This window comes from Phoca vitulina, unplaced genomic scaffold (genome assembly GCF_004348235.1).
Source record: "Phoca vitulina isolate PV1807 unplaced genomic scaffold, GSC_HSeal_1.0 scaffold53, whole genome shotgun sequence".
In the NCBI taxonomy this organism is placed as follows: Eukaryota; Metazoa; Chordata; class Mammalia; order Carnivora; family Phocidae; genus Phoca; species Phoca vitulina.
In genome coordinates, this window is record NW_022589756.1 from 6,263,952 (window position 1) to 6,281,704 (window position 17,753).

Below are 17,753 nucleotides of genomic sequence, written 5' to 3' on the forward strand. Positions count from 1 at the left end.
GCTAGATCCTAAAGACCTAATGTGTCTTTTTTTTTTTCCTCTCTCCTTTTGAGTCTTTGTTACTCAGTAAATACATAGCTCCTTTTGTTCATGTGTCCACCATCTCTAATTCTCGACCAGATTGCTTGGCAATTTTGTTAACCTTGTGTAAAATGCCAAAATGTCACAATTTTACACTGCTCAAGTTGGTGACAATACAGCTTCATTAAATTCTTGTTATGTGATAATCTGTTAATATTAAGGGTTTTTATTACTTAAGGAAATATAATTCAGTATAAACGTAAACATATATTTTAAAAGTAAGTGCTGGGCACCTGGGTGGTACAGTTGGTTAAGCATCCAAGACTCTTGGTTTTGGCTCGGGCCATGATCTTGGGATTGTGGGATTGAGCCCTGCGTTGGGTTCAGGGTGGAGTCTGCTTTAAGACTCTCACTCCCTCTCCCTCTGCCCATTACCCCTGTGCTTGCATGTGCACGCTCTCTCTAAAATGAAAAATCATTTAAAAAAAATAAGTGCTCAATTAACTTAGCTAACTGCCAATCAGTGTTAAGTGTTTTGCATGTGTTATCATTTAATCTTCACAGCCAGCCTCTGAGGATAGGTGGTATTATTATTTTCATTTCGTAGATAAGGAAATCAAGAATTAAAGTAACCTGATCAGCGTCACACAGTGGTAAGAGGGGGAGCCAGAGGTTGAGCCTTGGTTTTTCTGACTTTAGAACTACCATAAGTAGGGGCGCCTGGGTGGCTCAGTCATTAAGTGTCTGCCTTCGGCTCAGGTCATGATCCCAGGGTCCTGGGATCAAGCCCCGCATCGGGCTCCCTGCTCAGCGGGAAGCCTGCTTCTCCCTCTCCCACTCCCCCTGCTTGTGTTCCCTCTCTCGCTGTGTCTCTCTCTGTCAAATAAATAAATAAAATCTTTAAAAAAAAAAAAAACTACCATAAGTAAACAACAACAAAAATAAAACCACACATAATCTCACCATTTTTAGATGACATCTATTAACATTTTGACTTAGATCTGTCCTTTTTCTGCTGTGAATGTATATTTTAAAAACTAGCATTACATGTGCTTTTTTTCCCCCAGTTAACATCTAAGAAGATAAATGGCTTTTGTACTTAATTTGGGCATTTTAGTTTTTATAGCTTTTGCTATTGTAAATTTATTATGAACATCCTTGTGAGAATCTTACTACTTTAGGATATATTTCTAGAAGTGGAGTTATTGGTCAAAAGATGTGACCTTTTTTTATGGCTTAAAGAATGTATTACTAAATTGCCTTAGAAAGTTGGTGTGGGTTTTCACTTCCTCCAGCAATGAATAGGAGTACCTATTTCCTGACCTGTTGACAGTGTCTAGCACAATATTGCCATTCAGTAAAATCTTTTCCACTTAACTTGTTTGAACATGTTTAAGTATGTAGATTCTGTTCATGTCCTTTGTTGCTCTTTTTGGGTGCTTTTCTTATTCATTTGTAATGGCTAAACCTCTCCCCCCTCCCATCATCATAGCTGAGGAAAGTTGTATGGAAGCTCAAAGAAATAATTTGGGTCTAGAGTAGATGGGAAAGTCTTTTTAATGAAGTGATTTTGTTTTTGACAGGCAGTGGAAGGCAGAGGGTAAGAAAAAAACATTTGAGAACTGTTGTTAGTTTTCTTATCTACAAATGGGGATAATTAATAGTACTTGCATTGTTATTTAAAGGATTAAATATACATGAGTGCTTAGTTTTGGCGTATACTTAGTGCTCAGAAAATTTAGTTGGTGCAGTTACTTAGTTATTTAATGCATGATGAACAGAAATAACAGATTAACAATTAACAGAGTAAATGCCTTTCGAGTCCACAAATCAAGATCAACTAGTTGTTTTTGAGATTTGGGGCAGGTTATAGGCACTTTCAATAAGTACATGTTGCATTAATGAATATAGCTTTAGCTTAGTTGAGTTAGGAGTTTGGGGAATCCAAAGACAGAAGTAGGAAGATTAGTTTCAGCAGAATTTGAGTTAGGCTGGGGTCTGGCACTTTGACTATTATTTGATTAATTTACAGTAAAAGTTCAAGCTTGTTCTTTAATTTTTTTTGTTTCATTTTCCTGTTCTCAAGTCCCTCCATGGTTTTGTTCTTTCCTGTGATTGGATACTCTACATTAGTGGCGGGGCTTTCAATGTGTGCTAGAGCCAAAGCATTCTTCATACTACTGGTTTCATTTTCCCCTAGCTGGTAGGTGTGGAGTTTGGGAGCACCTGAAAGTGTGATCTCAGAAAAATCCCGTTAGAAGTGTTGACCCTGAACTGCAGAGGTTCTTAAAAAAAGCCCTGTTCTTCCTCCCCTCGGTGGCACTGTTCTGTTTCTTTGATGTTCTATGATGATCTGAATCCTTTACCAGACCTTGAGTAGGCTGATGAATATATGTAGAGCCCTTAAAAAATTTTACAGGAGTCTGAAGAGAAAGGACATTTTATTGTACCAATGAACATCCTTATTTTTCTTTTTGATTCCTTATTCAGAAGTGCGCTGTTTTATTTTGTCAAAAGAATTGTATTAGCTGGATACCAATACTTCTCAAGCTTTATATGCTTATGGATTTCCCTGAAATCTTGTTAAAATGCAGATTATGATTCTGCTTGTAGATCTGGGGCGGAACGTATGATTTTGCTTTTCTAACTTGCTGCAGGGTTGGTCATGTTGCTGCTACTGCTGCTGTCTTGGTCTGCAGTCTACACTTAGAGGGAAGAGGCAGTTCATAGCCTTTTCTCGGGGAAGGGAAAACAGGTAGAGTAGTATCGTAATTCTTTTACTCAGCATTTCTGACAAACTGAATAGATTCATTGTGCTGTTCTCACATCATTTAACATTTGTTCAATAAATGAATAAACACCTCCTGGGGAGCTTTGTACTAGCTGTTAAAAGAGCAGCTTGCATCATAGTGTGCTACTTGTTAGCCACCCCTAATTGTTAGATTAAATTTGTGTTTGTATTTCAAATTTAGTTCAGACCAATATCTCAGTATTCTTAAAGGTTTGCTTTTGCTAGTAATTTGCCTTTTTAAATAGATTGTCCTAGTGCTGTGAAAAAGATGAATTTAGGAAATAAAATCTTCACTCCTAAATTGGTTGTTCTATAATCTCTAATACTAATACAGATTTTTAGTAAGTATAAATGATTAACTTTTTAATTTTCATTTTTGTGATTTTCTGTTGGCTTCGTTAGCCTCGGAGGTACCTTTTCGGTCTCCGATGAGGATTTCTCTCCCTCCCCAACCACCTAATCTTAGTTCAAAATGCTTATGAGGAAAAGTGACAGTTTTCTGTCTTCCTCACCTGTAACCACCCTTGAGTCCCCCAGACTTCCAGCTGGTTTCTTCTGGTATTTATTTTCCTATTTCTAAACAGTATGTTCATACAGCTGTTAATCAATTTTAGATGTCCTCAGATGTAAATGGTAGCTAAGAGTTGAATTGTGTTCTGCTCCTCTTCTCCTATTTTCTCAGTATTGCTGTACTGTTATTGTTTGTTTTTTTTTAAGATTTTATTTATTTATTTGACAGAGCACAAGTGGCAGGCAGAGGGAGGGGGAGAAGCAGGCTCCCTGCTGAACAGAGAACGTGAAGTGGGTCTCCATCTCAGGACCCTGGGATCATGACCTGAGCTGAAGGTTGATGCCTCTACTGTTATTATTGTTTAAACCATTCAGGGTTGTGGTAGACTGAATAATGTCCTCCACTACCCCTCAGAGATCCACATCCTAATCCCCAGAACAAGTGAATTTACTTTATATGGCAAAGGGAGCAAAGATGTGATTAAGGATTTTGACATAGAGAGATTATTTTGGATTATCCTAGGCCGTAAATGTAATCACAAGGATCCTTACAAGGAAAAGAGGGAGGTAAGATCTAAGGAGGAAGTAGTAGATGTGATACCAGAAGCAAGAGGTTGGAATGATGCAGAGAAAGGGTCATAAGCTGAGGAATGCAGGTTGCCTCTTGAAACTAAGAAAGTAACCAGATTCTTCCTTGGAGCCTCTGGAAGGAGTTAGCCAAGCTGATCCCTTGAGTCCAGTGAAACTGATTTTGGACTTCTGGCTGCCAGAACTTTGAATAAATCTGTATACTGTTAAGCCACCAACAAATTTCTGGTAATTGGTACAGTTGCCATAGGAAACTATAGGAAAGTGGACGTTACTATGTCCGTGTATTGTTCACTGCTGCTAGGTATTGAATTATGATTGTATCCTTTCTGCTGTGACATTATTTTCTCTAGAGTTAATAATTACCTTGTTTTTCAGTTGTTATCGTCTTTTAATCTATCATCACTGTTTTCTTTGTGCACCTTTCAATATAATTTTCTACATGGTCAAAAGAATCCGATAACGCACACACACACCCCACCTTCTGGAATTCTCCCATCATGTTTCAGTCTAAAGTGATTTGCTTTGTTTTCTGTGACTCTGTCACTAAATCATCCTTAGATTTTTCTGACAGGTAACTAAATCTCCTGTCAGTATATTGAAGTACGTCAAATATTCTTATCAGTTTTACTTTTGCCTTGAGCTCTATCCTTCAATCTGGCCTGGCTTTTTTCTAAGTTTATTGCATAGCTGTTGTCCTTGGATTTTCCTTCATTCTTATTTTTACTTCACCATCATGGGAATTCTTTCTACTTCTTCTGTGTTGGATCTCTTTATTCCTGGGTCCTGTGTCTTTTCCTCTTTTGATTCGCTCCCTCATTTTAGTAGTGCACAGCATCAGTGTTTCGTGAGAAAGATTTCATGGGTGGGTACAGTTTTTGAGGTCTTGCCTGCCTGGGAAAGAGGTCTTTTTTTTTTTTTTTTTTTTTTTTAAGATTTTATTTATTTATTAGAGGAGAAGCAGGCTCTCCACTGAGCAGGGAGCTGATGTGGGGCTCGATCCCAGAACCCTGGGATCATGACCCGGGCCAAAGGCAGATGCTTAACCAGCTGAGCTGCCCAAGTGCCCCAGAAAAGATGTCTTTATTCTACTTGCCCACTTCAAGGTTTGGCTGGTAATTGGAAATCATTTTTCCTCAAAATTTGGAAGTCATTTCTTTTGTCTGCTAGTGTCCATTGTTGCATTTGAGAAGCATAATGCCACTCTGTTTACTCTTTTTTCCTATTTGGATGATGTGCCTTGATGCTGAATTAGTCCTCATTGGACTCTTTCAACTTGTGGATTCATTTCCTTCAGTTTTTTCCTTCTCTGTTTTATTTGTTCTTTCCAGAATTCCTATTACATGGAATTTGGGCTTTTTGCACAGAGCCTCCAATTTTTTTCTTCTCCTCTACAATTTTGTTCTATGTTCTAGGAGAATTCTTCAGTTTTGTTTCCAACTCTTTCACCGATTTTTACATTTCCAGTTATGTTTTTAAGAACTCTTTTGTTTGTTTTTCAGCAACCTTTCTTTTTGAGAAGATTAGTTTTTTAAAAAAAATTTTCTGGTCTTGGCATTCCATTTCTTTTGAGTTTCTTTTTTGTGTCAGCATACTGCAGTGTCTGGCGATACTTGGTTGTCAATAGCATTTAAGAATGAGGAACTAATAGGTCTTGATCTCAGGGTGGTGCGTTCAGCGTTGAGCAGCTCATTGTTTAGTATGTGTCCTCCCACTTAATCTTGTTTTCAGTTTGGGACTTCATCATCAGCCATAGCTCAAACTCTCTTCTCTGGTCCAGCTACTTCAGAAAGTAAAGTAGTTCTTCCTTGAGAGTGGGGTTTCCCTGCATCTTATACAGAGATTTTAACCAGTAGCCATGTTTTGAGCCCCATTCCTCACTGTTCTTTCCTGACCTTTCACAGGGTCTGCCAGGTGAGTCTGCTTGCCTCTGCTTGGCAACCCCTTCCACATGCTTTTATTCTGTAAGTTACCTGGTTTCTGTTTTCCAGCACATTCGTTGTCGTCTTCCTTCTGCTCTTTCCCTGCATGCTCCTTTGTTCTTATTGTCTTAAACTGTTTTTATTCATTTATTGTCATTTTAGTGGGATCGAGAGGGGAGAGAGAACTGAGTTTTGGATTTCTGTGTTTAACAAGTGTATCAATAAAATGTTTCTAGTACTGTTTTCTTCGTGTTCCAAAACACTTGATAATCGCTTTGTCTACCAAAAAAACGGGAGAATTCCCAGAATTCATATTTCTATTTTTCTATATAAAAGTAGAAGATTGCTTTCTTTGATTAAATTCTAAGGTTGTGTACTATTGTTTTTAATATACTAAGCTTTGGAAAGTTGTGGAATTCTTTCCCTCAAGTACAGCAATAATGACAAAAATTAAAAGATAGTAACTTGGATTTTTAAAACCTAAAGTTTAGGCACCTTTAAGGAATCAGCCAAAAGCAGTGAGGTTTTAAAAAATTTATTACTACCATTTTTAAACTTTGAAATATATTCTGATTTATTAAACTCAACGAGGAGTGGGTCTTTATGTTAATAAAGTGCTCATGGCCGTATCTGGCATACCTAGTAGGTGCTCATGAAATATCTGTTGAGGGGCGCCTGGGTGGCTCAGTTGGTTAAGCGACTGCCTTCGGCTCAGGTCATGATCCTGGAGTCCCGGGATCGAGTCCCGCATCGGGCTCCCTGCTCGGCAGGGGGTCTGCTTCTCCCTCTGCCCCTCCCCCCTCTCATGTGCTCTCTCTCTCTCATTCTCTCTGTCTCAAATAAATAAATAAAATCTTTAAAAAAAAAAAAAAAAAAAAAAAGAAATATCTGTTGACTGAGTGCATATGTGAAATTTGTTCACATATTTAAAATATCAGAGAAAGTGTTAGCTTTATTGGATTCAAATGAGTTTCAGTTTTATTTCTACTCCTAAAATCACTTTTAATTAATTAAAACATTTATCCCCAAGTAAAGACATTTATAAGTATGATTATAGTCACTTATTGATTGCAGGGCAGCTAAGATCATAATTTTCTTTTGGGTTCCTGAAACCAACACGTAGAATTGAGGGAGTAATTGTTTTTCCCCTGCATTTTCATGAGGAGCACTCATCCCCTGATATTAGTAATATAACATCTGTACACTTAATAGCACACTGCCTCTCCCTGCTTTTGATCTTCTCTTTCTCCCCTTTGCTCATTAGTAGCGCCAAGCCACTGGGGCTTTCTTGGTGGTCCGTGAGCAAACACCATCTTGTTCTTGCTGAAGGCCTTGAACTTGCCCTTTTTAACCTGTAATATCACCTAGATTTTTTGTGTGGCCCTGTGTAAACTAACTGATTACCCTCCCAACCATAACTCAGTGTTACCTGCTTTTTTCCCCTCTTTTTCAAATAACCTTGCTATTATTTGGGATAATCTTGTTTACTTATTGTTTGCTTGCTTATTGTAGGCTTCCTCTCACATTTTAAGTTTCACCTATGAAGGAATGAACTCTTACTTCTTTTGTTTTACCACTTTATTGTTAGCATTTTGAATAGTTTCAGGCACATAACAGTATCTGGCACTTAGTGGGCATTTTGTAATTATTTGTTGAAAGGGTAGGTAAACTGCACAAGGTGTTTTCACATGTCATCCCATTTTAAAATATTTGAAACTTCAATTTTTAATTTTACTAAATGTACATCCTTTAAAAAAAAAATACATTAAGCTAAAGAAGAAATTATAGTACTGATACCATTCTTCCCAGTTTTGGGTAAACCAGGAAAATGAGGCCCAAAGAAGTACCCAGAGTCATACAAGCTATTATGGGCCAAGCTGCTGAAAAAAACCCACACAGTGGTTCTGAGAGTTAGCTAATTTCTCACTCATGTAATTCTCCAGTGGTAGAGAGGAGTCCAAAGTGGATAAGCTGCTTTTGCTAGAGATTTTCCAGCATCCCAGGTTTCTTCTGTCTTGGTGTTTAGTGTGCTCTTGTCTGCATGATCAGATCTGACTCACATCTGTGTTCAGCCCACAGGAGGGAGACAAGCAAGGAGGACAAGTAGCTTCTTTTTAAGGATGTGACATGGAAATTTTACACTCATATCCCATTGTTCAGAATTTGGTCACATGGCCTTAGGAGAGCCCAAGAAATGTAACCTCTAATTTCCTTTAAAACTCTGGTTTTGCTGGGGAGTAAAGGGGTACCAGGGTACCTTTTTTTATTAAGAGGAGAAAAGGGAGACATGGCCACTTGCAGGGACAGTTAGTCTCTGCTATAACTAGTAATTTTTAGAACTTTTACTCAGGCCTTTGATCCTTAGTGCATTGCTCTTTCCTTCCTACCTCATCTATACCTAATATTAGATATTTTCTTCAGGAAATTAAAAAATAAAAATATTACTGCAACTTTCATTGTCAGATAAAATGTTGGTTAATCCAGAATGGGGTAGGTTCTAGTAACAGAATAATAACAGTTAAAGTCTTCAACTTTGGTTTGGTTGTGTCTTGTTTGATGGGGGATGGAATAGGCTTACATCTCCTTTTTAAAAGGCAAGAATCTTTCCCCAATTACCAGTGCCCTTATATAGCCTAGTTAGAGTAGGGGAGATTTTCTGTCTCAGTGATGGTTTGGGAGAAACATGCCAGCTTAGATCTTGGTTTTCCTGCTGCTTAGGTGGGAAAAGTCCAGTCTGACATTTTTTTTTTCTCTCTCATTGTAGGTGTATTCATGGTTTTAGGACCAAGCTAAATATGAAATGAGGTCAGACAGATAATATTAGATCTATATAATGAAATAATAAAGAGCTCTTTGCTGGGGGTAGAAGCCGGGGGGTGGTTCCATGACAGGCTTTTCAAGGCTTTAAAAAGAAACCCAAGGAAGAGAGAATGCCTTTTTTTTTTTTTTAATGCAAAAATTCAGGTTTTATTTTTACTTATTCTTATAATTGTGGGAGCTGGTATCAGGAACTTATAGGCAAATATCAGGAACTTATAGGCAAAAACAACTTTTGTTTTCTACATCTTAGCTGAACAAAAATACACACAATGTGGCATCATCATTAGGCAAGACTTGCTTTTTTACATTTCACACAAGAATACCATATTATCCTTTTTTGAACAAAATGCCCAGATTACTAAGGAAACCATCTTTGGAGGAAGTGTTTAATAAGCATATTTTATTTAAATAAATCCTCCAGGAGGAAATGGGAGCATTCACTGCCTTTACTTAGAAGAAGGCTATGTAAGCAGTTATCTGTCAAATTTATCTGTGCAGCTCACCAACATTTCCTCATTGGAAACATCAATATTTCCACATCGCAGTTCCCAAAATGACTTTAAAGTCTTAAAATTCTGTGTCTCCTTTGGCTTGCTTCTCTCTTGATTCCACCCAGGCTTTATTAATGGTTCGCTTCATGTCATCATCTCCGTCTTCATAAATTTTCTTTAGAACATTCATCAATCCCTCACTAGGATCTGTTTCAGTGTCATAGGAGGGCTTTTCTTTCTCTTTGCATTCTTTTTCAACCTGAGTCAGGTAGTCCCAATGTGTGTTTTCTGCTTTCTTTCTCCATAAGATAAGAACTGTATCTGTCTTGACTTTTTTTCAACTGCCTTCCACAGAGATGGGTTTTAAGAGATTGTTCACAATCATGGAGTAACTCTTCCCATTTAGATTCTTTACCAAAAGATCAAATGACCTCTCTGTGAAATGCACCTGCGCATTCTCGGTAGGGACCTGATGAACTCCACTTAAGGTAATGTAGATTTTCACAAACTTATCTGACTGATCCCATCCGTAATTACTGATTTTCACTGTATATCCTGTTGTAATGGGAGCAACCACAGCAGCTGGCTTTTCACTGTCAAGAAGTTCTGCTTTTCTCTGTGATTTCTGCTGCATCTTGTTCTTGATTTCTGTCTCAATCTTGGATTTTTCAGCTGTAAGGGCATCACGTACTCTTTTTTTAGTGGCTTTTTCCAGCAGCACCTTCACCTCTTCTAAATCTTTCTGTAGCTCTTCCAAAGCTGAAGCCATGGTCGGGCTGATTAGGCAAGGCCCGAGCTGCAGACACGCAGGGGCGAGAATGCCTTTTTTTTTTTTAAGATGTATTTATTGGGGTGCCTGGGTGGCTCAGTTAGGTTGGGCATCTGCCTTTGGCTCAGGTCACGATCCCATGGTCCTGGGATGGAGTCCTGCATCAGCTTCCCTGCTCAGAGGGGAGTCAGCTTCTCCCTCTACCCTCCCCCCCCCCCCCCCCCCCCCCCCGGTCGTGATTGCACTCTCTCTCTCAAATAAATAAATTTTTAAAATCTTGTTAAAAAAATAAAGATGTATTTTTTTAATTTAGAGAGAGAGAGAGAGCGTGCACGGGTGGGGAGGGAAAGGGAGAGAGAAAGAATCTAAAGTCAAGCAGACTCCCTGCTGATCGTTGAGCCAATCTCACCCAGAGATCATGACCTGAGCCAAAATTAAAAGAGTCAGACGCTTACCAACCGAGCCACCCAGGTGCCCCATAACTGTGCTTTAATTATATTCACCAGTTATAAACATTTTGGCACATTTGCTTTCTCTCTCCTCTTATACTTACACCTGCACTTCTGTTCCCAAATCTTTTGAAAATAAGTTGGAAACAGCATATGCTTTATCCCTAAATAACTTAGCATTAATCTCTTAAGTATTCTCTTACACAAACACAATAACATTATCATACCCAAGAAATTTAACATTAATTCAGAAATGTTCTCTGTTGCACAGTTCATATTTAAACTTCCCCAAGTGGCTCAAAAACTACCCTTAAAGTTTTTTTTTTTTCCAATCCAGGATTCAGTCAAAGCATTCTGTTAATTTTGAAGAGTCAAAGTTTGTTTTCTAAAATACCATACTTTCTGGATTTCACCAACTGTTTCCTCATAATAAAATCCAGGTTAAACATTTTTAGCAAAACATAATGCATACTTCCTGGTGCATCAAATCATGTAAATTTGTCCCATTATTGATGAGTCTTAGTTCGATCACTTATGTGCCACATCTCTCAAGAAAGAAACTTTTTTCATCTTTGTAATTAATAAGCATTCATTAATGGCCTTTGCCTGAGGCAGTTCATTATTCCATTGGTGGATGCAGAATGGTGATTTCCTAATCTTCCAACTCTTCCTCTCCTTTATGATATCATTGTGGACTCCTAGGTTATTCTGTGTGTTAATATATTAATGTCACCCAGTCTGTTAATGCCACTGTTCCTTTTGTTGCTCAGATTGTCCTAAATTTGATCTATGAGAGACACCCATCAAGTTCCTCCTTTGCCCCGTTTACATGTCTCAGTCAGTCTTCGATCACTCCCTATTTTTCTGAGAAGAGATGTTTCAGATTGTCATTTTTCTGCCCAAGACTTGGAATCATAAGTCTTGGGTTCTTTTAGTAGGGAATGGTATTTAGAAACCATTTTATGTGCAAAGTGTGTTCCTAACTACTGGAATGTCATTTTGTTTTCCTAGACAGAGCTATGAAATTAAAAGGATTCTGCTGTTTTGTTTTTAATTTATGAGTTCATACAGTATGAACTACAGTACTTTGTTTCTTCAAAAGATAAGTTGCAAGAAAAAAATAGAAGGGGAACCTATAGATGAGGAAAAAACTTAAAAAATATATCAGTCAATTGTAGTTTGAAAACCTTATTGGATTGTAATTCAGACCGCTAAAAAAATTTTTTTTTACGTAAGAATTAGAAATTTGAATGTATGTGGTATACTGGATATTTGATATTAAGGAAGTACTATGCTTTGTTTTGTTTTCCCAGGTGTAATGGTGTTTGGTTATTTTAAAAATGGTACTGTCTTTTAAAGATACCTTTGAAAAATTCATGGGTGAAATAATTAGGTGTCTGGGATATGCACAAAATAATATGGGATGGTTTTATGGATGAAACAAGAGTGGCCGTGAGTTTTCTCTTCTACCTGCTTTCGTATGTAATTAAAATAATTTGTGATGAAATTTGTAAAATATTAGTTTGTACTGATCTGCCAATTTCGATTCACTACTACAGAGTTCTTTTTTGCCTTCCCCACTCTGTGTATCTTTTTTCTCCTAGAGTAAAAACCTCAGTTCCCAAATCTGTAGCTATCTTTTGTCCAAATATGAAGATGAAAAGAACCTGGATCTTTGATGAAATAAGCCACTGAATTAAGTAACCCTGCATTTAATTGCCCTATCTTGGGATTTCTTATGGGAGATAACAAATAATTTTTTATTGTGATAAAATATACATAAGATTTACTGTTGTAACCATCTTTCAGTGTACAGTTTATTGGCATTAAGTATGTGCACATTGTGCAAACCACCACTGCCATCCATCCCCCAAACTTTATATCTTACAAACAAACTTCATACCCACTTAACGGTAACTTCCCATTCTCCCCTTGCCCAGCTCCAGGCAACTCCCAGCCTAGTTTCTGTCTCTCTGAATTTGACTGCTTTAGGTACCTCATAAAAGTGCAGTTATATAGTATTTGTCCTCTTGTAGACTGGCTTATTTTACATAGCATAATGTCCTTGTCTGAGTCTGTTCGGGCTGCCGTAATAATTTTTCTCACAGTTGTGGAAAGCCCCCAGTCAAGGCGCTGGCAGATTGTGTATCTGACCGGGGCTGGCTTCTCACTGCATCCTCACATGGCAGAAGAGGTGAGAGAGCTCTTTGGGATCGTTTCTAGAATGGCACTAAACCCATTCATGAGGGCTCTACCCTCATGACCTAATTGCCTCCCAGAGGCCCCACATCCTCATATCACACTGGGGAGGGTTAGGATTTCACCGTGAATTCGGGGCTTATTTCATCAGAGACCCAGGTTATTTGCACCTTCATATTCTGTCAAAAGTTAGCTACAGATTGGGGAACTGAGGTTCTCATTGTAAGAGAAAAAAGATACAAATGTAGAATGGGGAAGGTGAAAAAAGAACATTCAGTCCATAACAGTGCTCAGAGCTTATCCATGTTACAGAATGTGTCCATTTCCTTCCTCCATTGTATTTAATACCACTTTGTTTATCCATTCATCTGTTGATCCATGGATTGTTTTCACCTTTTGGCTATCATGAATAATGCTGCTATTAACATGGTGTTCCAATATCTGTTCAAGTCCTTGCTTTGAATTCATTTGGGTATATATCCAGAAGTGTAATTGCTGAATCATAAGGTGATTCTATGTTTAACTTTTTGAGAAATCACCATATTGTTCCACAGTGGCTGCTCCATTTTATTTTACCTTTCACCAGCAGTGTACATGGGTTTTAATTTCTTCACATCCTCATCAACACTATTTTCTGGTTTTGTTTTTGATAATAGTTATGCTAATGGCTGTGAAGTGGTGTTTCAGTGTGGTTTTGATTTATATTTCCTTCATGATTGGTTATGTTACAAATATTCTTACATGTTTTTTGTATATCTTCCTTAAGAGAAATGTTTTTTCAAGTCTCTCGCCTATTTTTAAATTGGTTTGATTTTTTTTTTTTTTTTCTATTGTTGAGTTGTAGGAGTTCTTTATATATTCTGGATATAATTCCTCATCAGATACATGATTTGCACATATTTTCTCTCATTCCATGAGTTGCCTTTTCAGTTTTGTCCTTTGATGCTCAAAAAGGTTTTAATTTTGATGGTGTTCAATTTATCTATTTTTTTCTTTGGCCTGTTTTTCTTAGCATCCTAGTCAAGAAATCATTGCCAAATCTAATGGCATGAGCCCTTTTCCCTATTTTCTTATAAAAGTTTTAGGTCTTATGTTTAGGTCTTTGATCCATTTTATAAGTTTTGTAGGTAGTGTAAGGTAAGGGTGCAACTTCATTCTTTTGCATGTGGATATCCAGTTTCCCTAGCACCATGTGTTAAAAAGACGTCAAAAAGCATTTGACCATATGTGCGGTCACATGAGACCACAGGCGAAATAGTGTTTATCTCTCTGGTTGCTATTTCATTGGTCTGTGTGTCTGTGTTTATGTCAGTACCACACTATTTTGATGATTGTAGCTTTGTAGTATTTGAAATAGGGAAGTGTGAAATGTCCAACTTTGTGTTTTGATGTCCCCCGCTCCCCCAAATTGTTTTGGCTGTTCAGGTCACTTCAGATTCCATATGAAAGGGTAGATTTTTCTATTTCTGCAAAAAATGCCATCAGGATATCAGGATATTGATGGGGATTGCATTAAATCTGTGGATCACTTTGGGTAGTGTTGACATGTTAACAGTATTAAGTCTTCCAGTTTATGAGCAAAGGATGTCTTTCCATTTTTTTAAATTTCTTTTCGCAACGTTCTGTAGTTTTCGGTGTATGTCTCTCACCTTGTTGATTAAGTTTATTCTTAAATATTTTATTCTTTTTTTTTTTTTAAAGATTTTATTTATTTATTTGAGAGACAGAATGAGAGACAGAGAGCATGAGAAGGAGGAGGGTCAGAGGGAGAAGCAGACTCCCTGCCAAGCAGGGAGCCCGATGCGGGACTCGATCCCGGGACTCCAGGATCATGACCTGAGCCGAAGGCAGTCGCTTAACCAACTGTGCCACCCAGGCGCCCTTAAATATTTTATTCTTTTTGATGCTTTTGTAAAATGAATTGTTTACATGATTTCGTTTTGGTATTGTTCATTGCTAATGTTTAGAAGCACCCCTGATTTTTGTGTGTCGATTTTGTGTCCTGCAACTTCATTGAGATAACAAGTAATTTTATTCCTTAAATAAAGTGCTAAAATGTTTGAAAATCCCTTTTCTTTGACTAAGAACATATCACCTAGAAATCTGATGAGAGCTCAGATACAGGGTTTATCCCACAGACATGCCTTACATGTCTGTGCAGGTTGGCTGCTTGTGTAGGATAGGTCCCGTGCAGCGGTATGTTATTTGTGCTTAATGTTGTTTGTGTTAAGTCCCTTCTTGATTCCGTTTCCTACGTATTCATCAGTGGAGGACAAGAAACCTGAATTCTGCTTATCCCAGAGAGTATACACTCTGTACCAGATATCATCACATGAGAAAATCTGTTGACATCTGATACAGTTTTTGTTGATTCTCCTCCTGCCCTATTTATTAGTATTCTAAGAAAATGGGGCAAATAAATTATCTTAAGGGGAATGAGGGTGGGGTAGAGGAGTAATACAGTGTAGGAAAAATTTTTTTCACTGTTAAACCAAAAACGGATATTTTGTGTTTTTTGGTTTTTTTTTTTTCAGAAACGGATATTTTGGTTTGTGAGTTACAGTGCTGTTGGTATTCTGACTTAAGATTTGTCTTTGATTAAATGTTCGGTTCTTTTCACAGCGCTAGGTACCTTCTTTACAACCATGGGTGACTAGTTCATGCTGCTGAAGAGCTGCATGTCTGGTTCCTTTTAAGATTATAAGTATATTGTTAAAGTGTTTCTATGCTAAGTTTGGTAACATTGCGTTTTTTGGAAATCATCAAAATTTAGTTACTTAAATTCCTGTAGTAGAATGTATCCTGGGGATTGATGATGTAGATTAAAACATCTTTGTTTTACCCAACAATAGAAATGAATTCATGGGTAGGAAAACCAACAGGCATTTCCTGTCATATTTATCAAAACAGAGTGTTTTAAAGAATGTGTAAAGTGCTTTACTTAAACAAATCGCTGTGTTGACTTCCGGTGGAAGATGATGATCTAAGCCCATATGTTAAAACAAATAGACAAACATACACTGAAATGACCAACAAGATAATGGGAGAGTTCGGTCTCCGTGGAAACCCTGGAAGGGTGCCATAACTAAACTAAAAAGAATTTTGGCAGGAAAAGGTACAAATGAGAAATGTAGTGAGGGAAGTTCTCTCTGGTTAACTTGGTGGTTGAGAAGCCCTCCAAGGGTGTGGCTAAAGACCTATTTTGAGCTAGAATTTAAGGGTTGTCCGTGGGGTAGGTGGTTGGTATGATATTTTGTACGTTGAAGCAAGGATTGAAACTAAATGACTCAGAATGGTTATTACCAAGGGCAATATGATCAGTGAAGAGCAGCTAGCTACCCATGGTTGCAGGAAGAGAGACTAACCATGAAGCACAAAATTTTGAAAGTTCCTGCTCTGAAAGCTGCCTTCGGTCTGCACTGCCGCTACTTGACTACATATTGTTGAGTCCCTCTGGTGACCAAGGAAGTGTGGCAGGCAGCCTCTAAGATAGCCCCCAATGATCCCTGCCTCCTGGTATTCATGTCTTGTGTCTGATTCCCCTCCCCTTGAGTGTGGCTGGACCGGGTGACTTCTCCAAGTATGACAAAAGTGAATGGGTTAACTTAACGGCAAAACTTTTCAGGTTAGGTTACAAAAAGGCTTTGGCTTTCATGGTGGGCTGTCCTCTCTCATTTGCTCTGAGAGAAACAATCTCCAATTTTGTGAACTTCTCTGTGGAGCTCATGAGGCAAGGACCTGGTGTTTCTGGCCAACAGCCAGTGAAGACGTGATGCCTCCCAGCAGTCATGAGTATGAGCTTGGACTGCAAGCAGATCCTACCTCCATTAAGTTTTGAGATGACAGAGGCCCTGGCTGACACATAGACTGAAGCCTTGTGAAAGACCCTGAGCTAGAATCCCCCAGCTAAGCCACACTCAGATTCCTTATCCACAAAAACAGAAAAATACGTGTTTGTTGTTTTAAGCTGCTAAATTTGGGATAATTTGTTAGGCAGCAATTGAGAACTAAGACAGGAAATAACAATGTGAACACATATACCCCCCCCCCAAGTTTTGAACTTCGCTCTGAATGTTTTCTGATTGAACCTAACACAATTCCCAGATGTTATATAAACATAGGTCTTTCTCTTTAAAGTTGAATATACAAAAAGCTAGACACAGATTCAGTAGTCTAAAAGAAGATGACCATTATGAGCAAGTGATAGCCTATGATACAGACTTACTGCAAGAAATGAGAGAAAGTGTTGTGGTTTAAAGAAGAACTAGTGTTCTCAAAGAGACTCATGAACATTTGAAGAAAAAGAATCAGAGAGCAGAAAGGAGTTCTTAAGTGAAATTTGTGATTCTTAACTGTTGACTTTTTGGAGAGGTAGCAGCGGGCTTTAGAAATAGTCCCATAATTCAGAGGAAAAACTGAGATGGAAACTATAGGCACAAGTATAAGAAACAACAAAGAATAGATCCAGTGTATAATAAAGGTTCAGAGTGAGAGATCAGAGCAAACATATAAAAGATAAAGTCAGAGAAACAGTAAAAATTATCTTGACCTAGAGAGAACAGATCACAAGGGCTCAGAGAATATGTAGCTAACATTTATTGAACAGTTATTAGGTGCCAAGCATTTTTCACCTTGAAACTCATTTGAAATTCTCTACAACCCCCATATGTGGTAGGGTCTGTTAATGTTATTCTTCTACAGATAACTAAAGTGCATACCAAGCAAAATAAATGAGATCCATACCTAGGAATAGCCCAGTGGATTTTAAAATTTTAGGATATAGAAATAGATAGTACAAGTACCCAGACAAGAAAAAGGTTACCTGAAAAGGAAGGTGTATCAGATAGGCATTTCATTTGTTTTCTGTATGCTAGAACTGTATTTAACAATGTAGCTATTTAAGTTAGTTAAAAATACGATAAATTCATTTCCTCAGTTTAAGTGCTCAATAAATAACTATGTGTGGGTAGTGGCTGCCATGTTGGACAGTGCAGAATAGAATATTTCTATTACAATAGAAAGTTTTGTTGGGATAGCACCATGCTAAAAGATAGTGGAGTGGCATTTAGAAAACCCCGAGGAAAAAGCTATTATAACCTAAGCATCTTAAATTGGTGAAACTAGCCTTCACGTAGGCAGGATAACAATATGGCAGTTTTCAGGCTTGTGATGACCGAAAAGTATGTCACTCAA

General features: G+C 37.9%; 1 protein-coding gene and 1 pseudogene across 5 annotated transcripts in view; one reads left to right on the forward strand and one right to left on the reverse strand.

The window, feature by feature from the left end:
* The window catches only part of PPP2R2A (protein phosphatase 2 regulatory subunit Balpha), an 84,801-nt gene that overhangs the window by 14,415 nt on the left and 52,633 nt on the right, over positions 1 to 17,753 (forward strand). The window lies entirely within an intron of this gene.
* On the reverse strand, positions 9,033 to 9,978 carry LOC116622669 (annotated as a pseudogene). Its single transcript, XR_004297602.1, has one exon. The product of XR_004297602.1 is annotated as a calcyclin-binding protein-like (transcript).